The 15,727-nt window shown below is 36.7% G+C and overlaps 1 long non-coding RNA gene across 2 annotated transcripts; it reads right to left on the bottom strand.

Annotated features, from left to right (window-relative positions):
* Positions 1-303: 303 nt before the first annotated feature.
* On the bottom strand, positions 304-14,621 carry LOC149138700 (uncharacterized). 2 transcript variants are annotated; one of them, XR_016264671.1, is made up of 4 exons: positions 14,071-14,621; positions 13,795-13,889; positions 11,782-12,270; positions 304-565 (listed from the first exon to the last, which is right to left on the bottom strand). It is a non-coding gene; the product is annotated as an uncharacterized LOC149138700 (long non-coding RNA). The 2 variants fall into 2 exon arrangements; XR_016264670.1 differs by having other exon boundaries at positions 11,782-13,889.
* Positions 14,622-15,727: the final 1,106 nt, after the last annotated feature.

Raw genomic sequence — 15,727 nt, 5'->3', positions numbered from 1 at the left:
AAATTAAGCAAAATAGTTGAAAACATATGTGGATTTTTGCCACTTACTTTCCTCCCTAATTAAGCTATGTGGGTAAATATTGTGAATAATAAAAAAACCTATTTGCCTGATGAATTAGCATTCATTCAAGAAATCAAGGGTACTGAACAGAAAGCACATAATGCAGAGGTGAAGGAAATTCACTATAGGTTGCCAATAACATGAGAAAACTAAAAAATTAAAGGATTTTCTTTACTTTCTTTCCATTGCACATGTTTTGCAGAAACAAATGTGTGCTCCAGCGTTTTTGTAGGAATAGATGCACACTCCATGGCTATCAGAGAAAATAGTGTGTGGGCGAGAAAGATTTGAAATTTTTTCACTTTCATGGGCTTAGAAAAAATCCTGGGGGGCTGTAAAAAATCCAGGGAGGTGAGGAGTGCCTTGTAGGATGTTTTTACAAAGAGGAGGTCTTGTAGACAATCTCTAGATTGGTGAAAAGAAGCCAGTATGGTCGCCATTCTTGTTGTAGTCATTTTGGAGCACAAGTGTATGAAAAACCACCCCCTTAGCAATGGATTGTTACCTACAAAGGATAACAGTCAAAATTGGTAATGTTAGTGGACAAAATTAAATAAACACAACATTGTAAATAGTGGAAACAATGCATACATAAAGATAAACTTAAACAAAGAGGTGCATGAACAAAACAATACTCAAATGGAGCAAACACATCAATAATATATAGGAAAATCTCCCTTTATTAATTGTTAGTGGTAGAGGTTGAATACAATTAGAATCTTAGACACTTGAAGAGAATTCTTTGAACTAGGAAGCTCAAAATTCCTCAGCAAGGGGGATTATTTTCCTCAATATCTTTGCAAGTTTGTTCTCTCTCTCAAAGAAGTGTGAATACTTTCCAAAGGGTGAATTCCTCTTCACTCACTAAGATGTTGGGTTTCTTAGAAGCAATTTGACCAACATGCTAGTGCTCTTCACTTCCTTGCTTTCAACAATGTAATGGTGGTTGTCTCAAAAAAAAATTAGGCCAGCATAAAAATGTCTCTTGTTTTTGGTTCTCCCATGGCCTGTTTATATAGAGGTTTTTTTTTTAATCCCTCTTCCCTCTTTGGTACATGTATGATAAATACACATGATTAGGACAAGAGGATTCCATTGAGGACTGCACTTCTCCGAGGTGACTTGAATTCAACTGTACTAGGTCGATCTCGTATAAAAAATGGACTCCAAGTGTGTAGAGTGGTCCCAGACTGCTGAGTCATATTTTCTACAACCATGCATATTTTTGAGGATATGTCATGCAAACGTGTTTATCGAAGAAATATAAGCGTGGCCTTAATTTATTTCCTTTATAAACTTAGGAAATTAGGAGAACTTTTGATTTTTGAATCTTCATATTGTATTCGGATGGAAAAAAGTCTACCTACGCATTCTACTGGATGCTTTTAATGTCTTATGGATTGTACTAGCAGGTGTACAATTTTTCGATGTTAACACTAAGCTCCAATGAGGCATAATTTAAAAATCTTCTTCATAAATATGATAGTATTACATTTCATGATTACCCATATCTTAAGATATGTCATATCCATTAATCCATCACATGATTGAATGAATCGCTTGAGAATATTCTTGTTGATTTCATCAAATATATATATGGTTTAATAATTATATTAGATTTCCATTTAATACCTCATCATTGTTGCAACATGAAATCAATTCCTCCACCACCTTTCCACTCCATTGGCAGTTGTCTTCTTCTATCAATCCTTCTCCATTCCACATTACCCTATGAAAGTAATGAAAAAAGAGTAAGATTCATGGCTTATACTTCCTAAATATGGAGGATGGATTTGGTAGTCGGGATCAAGCTCATTGGGGTTGAATTTTTTGAAGCATATCCAAAATGATTTTATTTTTTGAGAAAGCGGGCTGGTTAGGATTTCTAGAAAAGTTTTAGGGATATGACCTGGAAGTAACTAAAGCTTTCACTAGAGATTTTGATGGATTTGAAGTAGACATTAGTGATGCTCAAATCACGGTGACTGTATCTTTCTTGGCTGAGGCTACTAAGTTTCCTAGCACTAGTGAAAATTGGTTTAAAAATTAGAAAATTAAAGGATAAACATGGAAAAGTTCCTTATTAACGATGAAATGACACCAAATTTGTGAAAAAGAATACTTGTTTCTACATTCAAGAGAAAATGGAGGGATATTCTCTTTATTCTTCATACTTCTTTCATTTGTGAAGGTAGGTATGGTTTGCTATTGTATTATCATGTTCGTCACTTAATGTATTTTCAAAGAGATCACTATATAAATCTTGCTTATTATCCCCTTGAAAATATTAAAAAGATGGATTATAAAAATAAAAATAAAAATCCGACAATATAGAAAGGAATCTATATCATTTTGAAATGGTCAACATTTGGGTTGAGGAAGAGTTAATGATTTCCTTCTAAGGAATCACTTCAAAGAAGCTCTTGAAGCTTCATAAAAAACAGGTACTCAAGGTCATAAGAAAAGACACACTAGGGATAGGGTTTCAAAGGTTAAGACTCCAAAACCTGAACCCATGGAAAATTCAATAATAGAGTCTATAAATAAGCCTATGAGTGAGCCTGTGGTTGAGTCTATGGAAAAATCTAAGCCCATGGATAATTTTGAACCCAAAATTTCTCAAATAAAATAGATAACTGAAGAGAGGTTTTCGAGCTTGAAACCAAAGAAATCACATGCAAAATCATAGAAGAGGAAATTAGTAAAAAAAAGGGGAAAAGAAAAATGTAAAAAATAAAAAATGAAATGTCAATACCCAAGAACAATTTTACCATAAAATAGACCACAGTGAATGAGGCAACAATTTAACAAAAAGCTATAGAAAAATAAATTACAATTAAGATAAACCCTGAATCTAAGAAAATGCCTAGAAGAGTTACATGTATCATGACCAAAGGAGAAAAGGAACATGGAAATTATAAACATCTAGTTATTAATGTTGAAGACTTTAATTGAGAATATAAGAGTTTTTTTTTGCTTAAGCAAGAGACATGCCTTCTATTTCTTTAAATCAAACATAATTTACAACATATACATAATTTCACCCAACAGAGTGGAGAAAGTCAGAACAGAAAGAAGTCCTAAAAAATCTATGTCCTTCAACCTCAAAAAGTACTCACATAACACTTTTGAGAATTGACAAAAACAAGCTTCGGGATTCGCAGGACCCATGAACCCTCCCCCCGAATACCCTCGCCAACAAACACTTAGTCTGTCACTTAATCACTACCGTTCATTCACTTTTTTAATCCAACATAGGAGAAGCATATCGCTCCATAAAGTAGCCAGATGTTTAACCCCCGACCCCACCAAACAGCATGCCTCATCCTGATCGTTGATTTGGCATGCAAAGATCAGACGGTAGCGCTGACCATGGCACGCCTGAAATGATAGAAGTTTAATGTGCAATGAGGGTGGTTTTCACATCCGTCCCTCATCCATGTGTAAATAGGTGTATGGTATTGCTGCCCCGACTGCAAAAACACCTTTGGCTTGAAAGCAATGCGATCGCACCGAAGCCACTCGAGAGGTGGTTTTAACTCCCAACCCTGGAAAAAAAGGGAGATGAAGCTGCCAGAACAGGGCCATCGGTCATTCTTCTCTGCCTTTCTCCTGACAGTGAGAACCAGATGCCCTCCTTTGGGGATTTTCGTTGTTGCGCCCACCGTCTTTGCTGAGACTGCCTCTGGTGTGCTAACTTCCCTAGACCTGTCTGACCAAAAGTGAAAATTCTGGAACGATCTACTCATTTCCTATCATTTTCCTTATTTTTTTTCTGATATACTTGTCTGTCTTCTTCCGCTTGGTGATGGCAAAGTTCTTTTAGGTCGTTTTGTGGCATTGCCAGCCACCTCGTCGGAACTCTGCTATCTTTGCATGTTACCCCTTGGTTGGCTAGAATCTCAGCCAATTTGTTAGCCTTTCTACGCACATGGAAGAATTTAAGTGTACGTAGTCCCTACAGATGATCCTGAATTTTATGGAGCACCCTTAGTAACCTCCAATGTTTTGTAACTTTTTTTGGCCCTGACCCGTGACTGATTTTCTTGGCCGCGTTGATGAGTAGCTCTGAGTCCACTTCCATTATCACATTTTGGCAGTTGTCCTATTTCAGAAGTTATAAGCACTGCTCCATTGCCATTAGTTTTGCCATGTTGTTGGTGGCTTTTCTTAAATGACAATGGAAAAGGGAGATGATGCTTCCATGTTCATTTCGAAGAACTCCTCCAAAGCCAGCCATTCCCGGGTTATCTTTTTATGCTCCATTGATGTTATATTCCAGAAAACCTTCTAGGGGGGGGGGGGGATTCTAGAATTCTTTGGCATTTTCCTTCATGCTTACTTTCCTGTCCAGTTCTTGCGGAATGAGCCCCTACAAGTTTAACTGCTTGAGTATTCTCAATTCTGTTTCGGAGGGAGGATTATTGGGGAGATTCCTAACTGTTGTGCCTACTATCTCTTTTAACTGTTTCAAGATATACTCCAGCAGGTGAAGTGAGGTGTTCTTCTCTTCTTTGAAGATTCTTTTTTTCCTTTCTTTCCACACATTCCATATTATGAAGCTTGGCAAGAGAGCCCAGGCAGTGTTAAGAACTTCATTATCCGAACCATAATTTCTCCAATTGTTTAGGGTGTTAGTGATACTATCTTTGTCTCTGTCGGACTGATTGAAGATGTTGGCAAAGAAATCCCATAACCTGGAGGTGAAAATGCAGCTATTGAGAAGATGTTCCATTGTCTCCTCTTGTGCTCCACAGAGTTGGCATCTGGAGGGCCCCAAAACACCCCTCTTTCTAATATTGTCCTAGGTTAGTATTTTCCTATGGTGAACCAACCACATAAAGATTTTGACCTTTTTTCAGCTTTTGCTTCTCCACGGTTTCTGCCAAATTCTGACTGAGCCTTGGGAGTCCAGCCCTAGGAGAATATATTTTGCTTCCTTGATATTGAAGTTTCCCTCTTTTTTGTTACCCCATCTTAGTTGATCCTACCCTTCGGTGACAAGAATCATCCTCTGATCCATCATCCTATTTAGGGTCTCTGCTCTGCTATTAAGGGTGTTGTTTTCTCTACCATCTAACTTCTTCCATGTTCTCCATATACCTGTATTGTGAGAATTATCCCAAAAGTCTTTTACCTTTACTAAACCTTGGTTATCTGTCTCTTGTTTGAGGCCCAAAAATTCTTCTTTCAAGAGAATTGGTTCTTGTTTCCATTTATCCTCCCAGAAAAGTGCCTGATCTCCATCTTTGATTTCCCATAAACTATTTTTTTGAACCACCTCTCTATTCTCCCAGGCCTTATTCCATATGGGAGAGCCCTTCATATTCCCTAACATTCTTATTAGCTCAGAATAATGCCATGAGCTAGCATATTTTTCCTTCCAGATGCTTGCCCATTGAGCCTTGGGATCCTTAACCCACCGCCACCAAAGCTTGGCCCCAAGAGCCTTGTTGAGAATCTCTAGATCATCCAATCCTAGATCTCATTGGTTATTGGGTTTACAAATCTTTTGCCATGACACTAAAGCCCATTTTTTCCTTGTTTCCTTCTTGCCCCAAAGAAAGTCTCTTTGTATAGTACTAAATTGCTGTAAGACTCCTTTTGTCACTAGGAGAACTGATAGCATAAAGATTGGGATAGCTTGGCGCACAACTTTTGTAAGGACCAGTCTACTAGCCAGATTTAAAGACCCGAATGTCCAATTTTTGACCTTATCTTGCATCTTGATTATAAGTGGTTCCCATATGCTCTTATGTAAAGGTTTGGCTGTTAGAGGAACTCCCAAATACTTAGAGGGGAGGGACTCTCTTTGAAAGCCAAGAATTCTAGAAATGTTTCTCTGAATGGCAATGTGGGTATTAAAGAAATTCTTTTTTTATTTGGTAAGATTGACCTCCATACCTGTAGCCAAAAAAAAGTCATTCAATTTTTTTTTGTAAGATAGCTCTCCCTTGACTGTGGGAATTCCTTGTAGCATGGTATCATCTACAAACTGTTGATGGGCCAGGACTTGACCATTCTCCGATAACTGGAGTCCTTGAATTTTGCCAGTTGCCTTGGCATGCTTAATGGATCGCCCCAGCCCTTCCAACATGAGGATGAAAAGAAAAGGAGAGAGTGGATCCCCCTGTCTGAGTCCTCTAGAAGGAAGAAAAATTTCAAAGGGAGAGCCATTAACTAAAATTGAAAAGCTAGAGGAAGTCACCAGGGCCATGACCATCTGATCCAATTATGATCAAAACCATACGTGCTGAGCACTTTCTTGATATATGTCCAATTTACTTTATCATAAGCTTTGGATATGTCCAATTGCATTATCATACCCACTTTCCTTTTGCTGGTTAACGAGTGAACAACTTCATGAGCTTGAATGATGTTATCTAGAATTTGTCTGCCTTCCATGTACCCAGATTGTTCCCCCGAAACCAGCATGGGTACCAAAGGTTTGAGTCTGTTGGCCACTACCTTGGAAATTATCTTGTATACTATATTGCATAAGGCTATGGGCCTGTATCTTTCTGGCGTTTGAGCATTATCCTACTTTGGAATTAAGACGATGAAGCAGGTGTTGAGAGCTTTCAAAATAGTTCTATTCAGCCTGGAATCTTCCACTACCCTCACAATGTCCTTTTTGACAATGTTCCAACAGACTTTGAAGAAATCCACATTGAATCCATCTAGACCTGGAGATTTACCGTTTTGCATTTCCTTAAGTACCTCACGACCTCCCTTTCCGTTACCGGTCTGTTTATATTACTGTTGTCCTCTCTAGAAACTAACTTGGGGATGTGTTTCATGAAGTCTTTGATGAAAGGTTCCCTTACTAAGGAGTTTTCTTGGGCAATACCTTGGAATTATCTCACTAACACAGCTTCTATATCCCCATGGGATTGGTGATTCTACCCGTCCTCGTCCTTGATCGAAGATATCTTGTTATGAGTCCTATTGGCTATTGTGGATCTGTGGAAAAATCTAGTGTTGTGCTCTCCTTCCTTTAGCCATTGAACTCTAGATTTTTGTTTCCAAAAAATTTCCTCTTGTTTACACAACTTTTCCCATTCTTGATGATGCTTCTCTACCTGATCATTTTTTTCCTTATCAAATCCTTCCTTGATCAAAGCTTGGTTGAGCTTCAGGATTTTGTTTTCAACCGCTTTCTTTCCTGCAAAAATATTTCCAAATTCATTCTTGTTCCAGTCTTTAAGCCTCATCTTAATGTGCTTTAATCTTTTGTGCAGCATGAACATTGTAGATCCCTGAATCTACAAGTCTTCCGTCCACCATTTTTCAATGTTACTGCTAAAATCTGGGTGTGAGAGCCAGATATTTTCAAATCTGAAAGGTCAGTTTCTTGGGGTACCTATGCCTTTGATCTCCATTTGAACCAGCCAGTGATCTGAGCCTCCAAAAGGTAGAATTTCTGCCATTATTTCCTTGTCTAAAAGCATGAGATCCTCAGAGATCATGAATCTATCTAACTTGGAGGCAACCTGGGAGTCACCTTCTCTTTTATTATTCCATGTGCAGAAGCCATTGTTTGTCTCAATGTCGACAAGCTTCATGTCTTCTGAAAAGATCTGGAAGGTTGAGGAATCTTTATTTAGAGCTCTAGTGCCCCCCCTTTTTCTCTGAGAGAGATATTATCATATTGAAGACTCCTCCTATAACCCAGGGTAACCCTTGGTGCTTGGCCCGGAGATCCACCAAGGAGTCTAAAAACTGGATTTTGTCATCTAACCTTTGGGGGCCATAAACATTCGTTACTAGGTAAGTGTCCCTGTCTCCTACAGGCTGTATGACCACTGATAAATAATTCCTTGTTTCCTCTGCATCAATTATTCCAATCTTTTAGGGATTCCAGAGAGTGAGGATACCCCCTACTGTGTTTTCAGCTTTAACTTCTAGAAACTCAAATCTGTTGAGCCATTTACTATGTATTTGTCTCAACTTTTGAATAGATCATTTCGTTTCTTGGACAAAAATTATATCCGGGGCTGCTTGTTGTATTCTATTATTCAACAATCTTTGTTTTCTCTTATTGCCTAGACCTCTAATATTCCAAGTTGTGAACTTCATGATTAAAGATTAGTAAAGGAGTAACTGGTTAGATCTTTCATCTTACCTGAGTCTACCATGAGCTTTCCACATTCCATCAGTAGCTCGTTCTGCTTTTTCCTGCCTCTTTTTTCCCTGGATTTCTCAGTGCTAGCCCTAGAGTCGTTTTGACTGCTTTCCCCCCTTCATTCCTCTGTCTTTCAGTGTTGCTTCCTTCCTCCAAAACCTTGGCCTGAGTTTTCCATAAGAATAACTGTTGTATTCTATTGATCTTTTCTTGTGGTAGCAATTCTACCCCACCCGAAGTTCCTTGATTCAAGAACCCTTCTAGATCTAGGTTTTCTCTGTCCAGAATCTCCTGTAGTTCATTGTCTTCCATTTCCATCTCACTCTGGTTCATTTCCTGATCCATTTCCAGTTTTGAATCACTCATCATGTTTCCCTTTCGTTCTTCATTTTCCTGTGTGTGGTCATTTTCTGCTCCCTTATCCTTCTTTTCATTACCTTCCTTCATTACTTGATCTTCTACTGCTATTTCTTCATCCTCTTCAAGAACCTGAAACTGATTCTGACTAGCCTTTTGTCCTCCCGCTTGGTGTTGCTTTGGCCCTTTTTTACCGCTTTTTCCTTTAGGAACTACTTTGTGAAAATTGTCTGCATCTTTCGTTGTGTTAGTATTTCCTTTGATTTCTGCTTTAGTGAGAGGACAGTCTCTTAGAAGGTGCCCGTGTTCATGGCATCTACGGCATGTAAATGGAATATGCTCGTAGTCTACTATCTGCACCCATTCCTCGTCATAAACCTCCAGGATGACTTCATCTGGGAGAGCTCCAGATAGATCCATCTCCACATAGATCCTAGCAAAGGATGTATATTTTCCCCTCCTTGTGGCTTTGGCAACTTTGACGAACATTCCTAATTTATTTCCTATGGCAGCTAGCGATTCTATTTGCCAATAAACGAGAGGTAGAGAATAGAGTCTTACCCAAACTGGGATTGAAGTGAAAGTTTCCCTCTCCGGAACAAAATTCATTATCCATGGCCTCATGTAGAGTCCTGTTGCTGCATAAAAGTAGGGCCCGCCTTCGAACACTCTATCTTTATCCTTAATATTGGTGAACACTACAGTGAAGAAACCCTTGGACCCTAGGTGAATATCAATGCTTCCTTTAGGCTTCCAGTGGTATCTGATCCAAGTTTGCAACGCTATTGCAGTGGGCCATAACCCCATGAATTTGCATATGATTGCATAAGTTTGCATGTGTTCCCTATGCGCCTGCAATGCTGGATTATTTAATAACACTCTAGGAGTAATTTCAACCTTGGGTTTGCACGGTCCCTTCTGTTTTTTGTCTTTTGTTCCCTGTCTTTTGTCAATTTCCTCTCTATATTTTGTGCTTTCCTTCTCCTTCGAAATGGAACCATCTATTTCCTCTTCCCTGTTTCTCCTTCCTTCCTCATCATTACCTCTGCCTCTATCCGGGGGCTTCTTGTGTTTGTTGACCACCGCTTCCTTGAAGGAAGGAGTAGATTTCCCTCCTCTATGCCCATCCATGGGGAGAATCCCTCAGAGAACCAAAACCCTGGTCGCTTCCGTTGCGTTCTTGTTCGTGTATCGTTGTCTGAGTGTGTGGGAATATAAGAGTTTACTAGAGAAGGAAAAACTAGTAAAAATAAATCAAGTATCTCTACTTCTTTGTCATCAACAACACCACCAAAACAAAGGGAATTAGTCCTGAAATTGACATTGCTCAAGAAAAAGTATATGAATACATTGACTCTCTTGAAAAATATGCACAACAAGATTAGGTGCAAAGCCCTATCTATTCCACTATTTATAGTCCATCAATATATCTTGTTCACAATCCATCAACATCTCCTATTCAAAATCCATCACCATCTCCTACATACCATATATCATTTGATATTTATGAACAAAATGACATAGTGGAAAAAATAAGAGAAGAAATTAGAGAGTTGGAGGGACACATAAAAAATGAGAATGAAGTCTTAAAGACATATAATCAAAATATGTTAAAGAGGATGCAATATTGGCATAAAAATATTGAAAAGCTTAAAGAAGCCAATAAGAAATTATATTCAAATATTAAACATCTCAATGCTAAGATTCTCCTCAAGAAGCCAAGATGGTCTATTTCTATGAAGAAGAAGAGAACTCCAAGTAGTAACTAAGAACAACTGCAATTTTGCTTGTGCATGAGGACATGTAAGATGCTCAACATGGGGGAATGTTGAGGTCTGAAAATAAGTTATTTTTGTCATTTTTCTAACCCTAGTTTTTCCTATTTTATCCTTAGAAGCTTGCCACCGCTATAATTTTACAATCTGATGCTATCATTTGTGCATAAGAATCGTATTTGAGATACAAAGGTTACAAGTGGAGACTTTAAAGGTAAACACATCTATTCTTCTATAGTTTGGTATATTTCTTTGTAAAAATAACTCAAAATGACATAGCTATAAAAACTTGCACATCTTGTAGAAGGTTTCCCATTCTACAACCAAATCATAGGTTGTTATAGTTGGAGACATGACTTAGTGGAAGACAAGATTAGAGGCCATGGCAAAAATCAAAGAAAATGATCTCCACCTATTGAGGAGAACGGTATGCCATCCACATCATTGCAAAGGATTAGTAGACCCTATAGTCAAATAGTGGTAGAGCATGTGATCTAAAGTAGAGTTTTTATGGTGCAAATAGTGGATTGGATCATAAGAATCCAGTTGAAAGATTACTAGAGTTTGCATGAGAAATTCATGTGTACTATTGTAGCACAATTTGACACAGCTAACATGTCAAAGATATTTAGATAAGTTCCAATAAAAGACCTCATTTTCAGTATTGTTATGTTTTTAATTAGTGTTTTCCACCTTGTTTTTGGGTTCAAGGATGATTATAACAATTTTTATTTCATGGTGGTTCTCCCAACATTTTAAATGAAATGGGGTGATCCTGGAAATGTTCACTTGGTCAAAATAATTAAATGGGATTTTTATACAATTAAAATCCCATATTATTCAGTGAGGATATGTCAACTCTCATGTCAACTCTCAGGCCTTTTGAAGCTGCACTTGTGGTAGACCCCACTTGCCATGGCTTTCAATTAATAATTTTGAAAGACTTTCAATTATGACTTGAAGTTTTGTAGGCTTTACTAGAAAACCTGTTTATAGCTATAATAGGAAAATGGAATCCAAGAGCCTGAAACCGTATGAGGGGAGGTAACATTTGATGATAAATTCAAGGACAAAGAAAGAGAATTAGAAATATAAAATAAAAATAAAAAATTATGATGCAAACTTAAAGCGTCTTTTTGCATCGGCTTCTGAATTGTGTTAGCCATGATCTTATTTCCCATTTGATAGTCAAATTTTTCTATTTGAATTCAATAGGTAATAGGAAAGAGCTTTTGAGAGCAATATTCAATGCGCCTTAGACATCCTTAATAGATCATTGCCTTATTATTCAAGAATGGCGGCAACATTGTTAACTCGCATGAAAGACGTAGCTTCAATGCTTCTACATCCACTAGAAGAGGAGTTCATTTTATTGTTTAATAAATAAGAAGGATGAAATGAACAATGAGAAATATAAGATTTATTGGGGAATTCACAATTGTTCCAATCTAGTCTTGCATTTACCTTCTTGAAGTCCTACTTGGATGATTTCATTTATGAAAAAAGTGATGTTGCGTGCAATTTTTTTGAAAAATGTGGGCGCTTCTTGTATCGTTCACCTGAAACAACCATACGGATGGTAGACATGTTAGAAGTAATAATGCAACTAAAAGATTTGAAAATATTGATGCTCGATGTGGTCCATTAGTTGAAAATTCTTATTATCTTTGTAAGCCTCTTGAAACTATGTCAAGGTTTCAAAAGTTCGGTCTCCTTTGCATCAGTATGTGCGGAAACTACCTTTTTCAGACTTGGATAAACAATCTCTAAAACATATTCTCTGTCAACTTTGCAAACCACCCTGGAGAGAATACGAATCATGTGCCTTGAACAATTTTGTGATGGTTCACAATGGAAAGAATAGTTAAGTACATCTTATTTCATTTCTTACAGTAGTCTTAAGTCCACCAAGAAGCGGTTGTTGTTTCTGTTATTGATGAGGTATATCCACAACTAATATAGCCACATGCAAAAGTTAACGAGTGAGGCATAAATATATACATCTTATCACTACTCAACAAATCAACAGTTAAAAATTCATTTACTTCACATCGAACAAAACCTGATAACCTGATAACATAAAGTAGTCGGAACTTATATTAAGGAGTGCCCGTGAGTCGTAGTTTTGCAAAACAATTAATATGAATATCAATGGTCTAGCTTCATTCTGAAATCACTTCCCCTAATTTTCCAAAATTGCCAAAGGTGCTCCCGTAAATGGTTTATGGTTTTAGTTAGTGACATATGCATGACAACATAGCCATGACCCACATACAACTTTCCTTATCATTCAGATTATCACAAGCTTTCGGTAGGTGCAGTCATGTTTCTTTTCTCTTGACCCACATACAACTTTCCTTATCATTCAGATTATCACAAGCTTTCGGTAGTTGCAGTCATGTTTCTTTTCTCTTAACCCACATACAATTTTCCTTATCATTCAGATTATCACAAGCTTTTCTTTATCATTCAGATTATCACAAGCTTTCGGTAGTTGTAGTCATGTTTCTTTTCTCATTTTTCATGAATGTTTTTCATTTATCAGGTGCCAGTGTAATGAAGTTGTTGACTTTTATTTAGCAAATTTATTAATGTTGTTTTCTCAGCTGAAAGTACCTGCAAAAATTATTTAAAGAAGCCTTAAAATATCAGAAAATTTTCATTAAAAAATCCTTATTTCCGTAAGAGTTTATGGTAGTTCTCTCAACATTTTAAATTAAATAGGGAGATCCCTGAAATGTTAACTTGGTAAGAATAATTACACTCTGTAGATGGGATTTTTCTAGAATCAAAAGCCAAATGATTTTTCTACAATCAAAAGCCCATATTCTTTAGCCAGAACATGTCAACTCTCGGGCCTTTTGAAGTTGGACTTGTGGTAGAACCCACCTGCCATGGCTTTCAATTAATAATTTTGAAGGACTTTCAATTGTGACCTGAAGTTTTGTGGCTTTTAATGGAAAACCTATTTATCGCTATAATAGGAAAATGGAATCCAAGAGCCTGAAGCCTTACGAGGAGAGGTAACATTTGATGATAAATTCAAGGACAAAGAAAGAGACCGCGAAAGATAAAGTGAACATTTTTTATGATGCAGAGTCGCAGACTTAAACAGTATTTTGTAGTGACTTCTGAATTGTGTTATTCGTGATCTTATTGGCTAGTTGACAGTCGAATTTTTATATCTTAATTCAAAATGTAATAGGAAAGAGCTTGTGAGAGAAATATTCAATGTGCCTCGAACATCGTTATAATTATTGCCTTATTATTCAAGAATGGTGGAAACATTGTTAACTCAGATGAAAGATGTAGCTTCAATGCTTCTGCATCAGCTAGAAGAGGCTGCTAGCAGAGGAGTTCATTTTCTTGTTTAATAAATAAGAAGGATCAAATGAACATTGAAACAAAGACGAGAAATATAAGATTCATTGTGGAATTCACAAAATTCAAATTTGTCCCAACTATTCTTGTATTTACCTGATTGAAGTCCTACTTGGATTATTTCACTTGTCACAATAGTGGTGTTGCGTGCAATTTTCTCGAAACATGTGGGCGCTTCTTGTATTGTTCACCTGAAACAACCATATGCATGGCAGACATGTTAGAAGTAATGATGCAACTGAAAAATGTGAAAATATTGATGCTCAATGTAGTACATTAATTGAAAATCCTTATTATCTTTGTAAGCCTCCTGAAAATCCGTCAAGGTTTCAAAAGTTTGGTCTCCTTTGCATCAGTTTATTTGGAAACTACCTTTTCAGACTTGGATAAATAGTGTATAGAACATAAGCTCCGTCAACGTCGCAAACCACCATGGAGAGAATACGAATCATGTGTCTTGAAGATTTTTTTGAAGGTTCACAATGGAAACCATAGTTAAGTACATCTTATTTCATTTCTTACAGCAGGCTTCAGTCACCACCAAGAAGCATTTGTTGTTTCTATTGACGACGAGGTATATCCACAACTAATATCGCCACATGCAAAAGTAAACGAGTGAGGCATAAATATATACATCTTATCACTACTTAGCAAATCAACAGTTAATAATGCATGTACTTCACATCGACAAATACCCGATAAAATAAAGTACTCAGAACTTATATTAGGGAGTTCCCCTGGGGCATAGTTTTGCAAAACAATTAATATGAAGATCGATTGTCTAGATTCGTTCTGAAATCACTTCTCCTTATTTTTTGAAACTGCCAAAGGTGCTCCTGTAAATGGTTTATGGTTTTAGTTATTGAAATATTCATGACGACAAAGCCAAGACCCACATACAACTTTCCTTATCATTCAACTTATTACAAGCATGCGTCGCCTTTTCACCTCTGATGTGGATTTCATTTCATCTGTGGCTTGAACACGTCTCTTGCTTATTGCCAGTGCTCATATCTGCATATATTTTGTTAAAGTAAAAAATCAAATTATATTATGCAGACTTGTGAATGGACGGGGTTTTTATTTTTTTTGTTAAAAAAAATATATATTACATGTCATTATATATATAATATTTAAATATTTTTACTTTATGTGTAAATATTTAAAAAATAAACAGTTTTATAATTGTTGTAAAAAATAGTTTAATTAGTGATTAGACATTTAGCAGGGGAAGAAGAAATAAAAAGACCATAAATTAGACATAAAATGGGTTTAGAGTCTAGTTATCATGATTTGCATTGGAAACAGAAAATATTTCTGAAACATGAAGAATACATTGCAATTTGATTCCAACTTTGGGTAGTTACAGTCATGTTTTCTTTCTCTTGTTTTCATTTTTCAAGAATGTTTCCATCTGTCAACCTGATTGTAAGGAAGTTGTTGGATTATTTTATTTAGAAAATATAATAATGTTGTTTTCTCAGCTTAAAGTACCTGCAAATCTTATTTAAAGAAGCCTTAAAGGGCACTCCACCATGTTGTAAATTCATCCACATATTCTCAACCTTTTAGTATTCTTTCTACAATAGTTGTATTCAAATTCTTAATTGCCTGGGTATGAAATTTGTCATCTTTATTTTCCTCAAATCACTCATTTAGTCCAAGACCCTGCAACTCTCAGAGTTTCTTTGGCCATTCTGTTTTGGAAAGCTAGGGTTTCAGAATTAGAAGTTTTGGTTGCAAGCCCTCATGGCCTGTGCTTCCATCAACTAATTTTAATAATTCCCATAAATCTTAAGATGTCTCAGGCACTAGTTCCCCCACATCCAAGAACTATCTCTGATAGTTACAACATGTACCATCGTGAATTTCTCATCCACATATTGATGAAGTAGATCCATGAAATATGAAGTGATTACACTATTCCAAAACTTTGTAGTAATATTTATAGTTGTTATTGTCATAAATTGTATAAATACCCATGGCTCCTAGGATTGGAGACAAGTTGGTAGTATGTAAACATTCAAAG

The sequence above is a fragment of the Pinus tabuliformis genome, chromosome X (genome assembly GCF_031772625.1).
Source record: "Pinus tabuliformis cultivar Carrire ecotype Pingquan chromosome X, CPIR1, whole genome shotgun sequence".
NCBI lineage: Eukaryota > Viridiplantae > Streptophyta > Pinopsida > Pinales > Pinaceae > Pinus > Pinus tabuliformis.
This window is presented reverse-complemented; position numbering and strand designations above follow the sequence as displayed.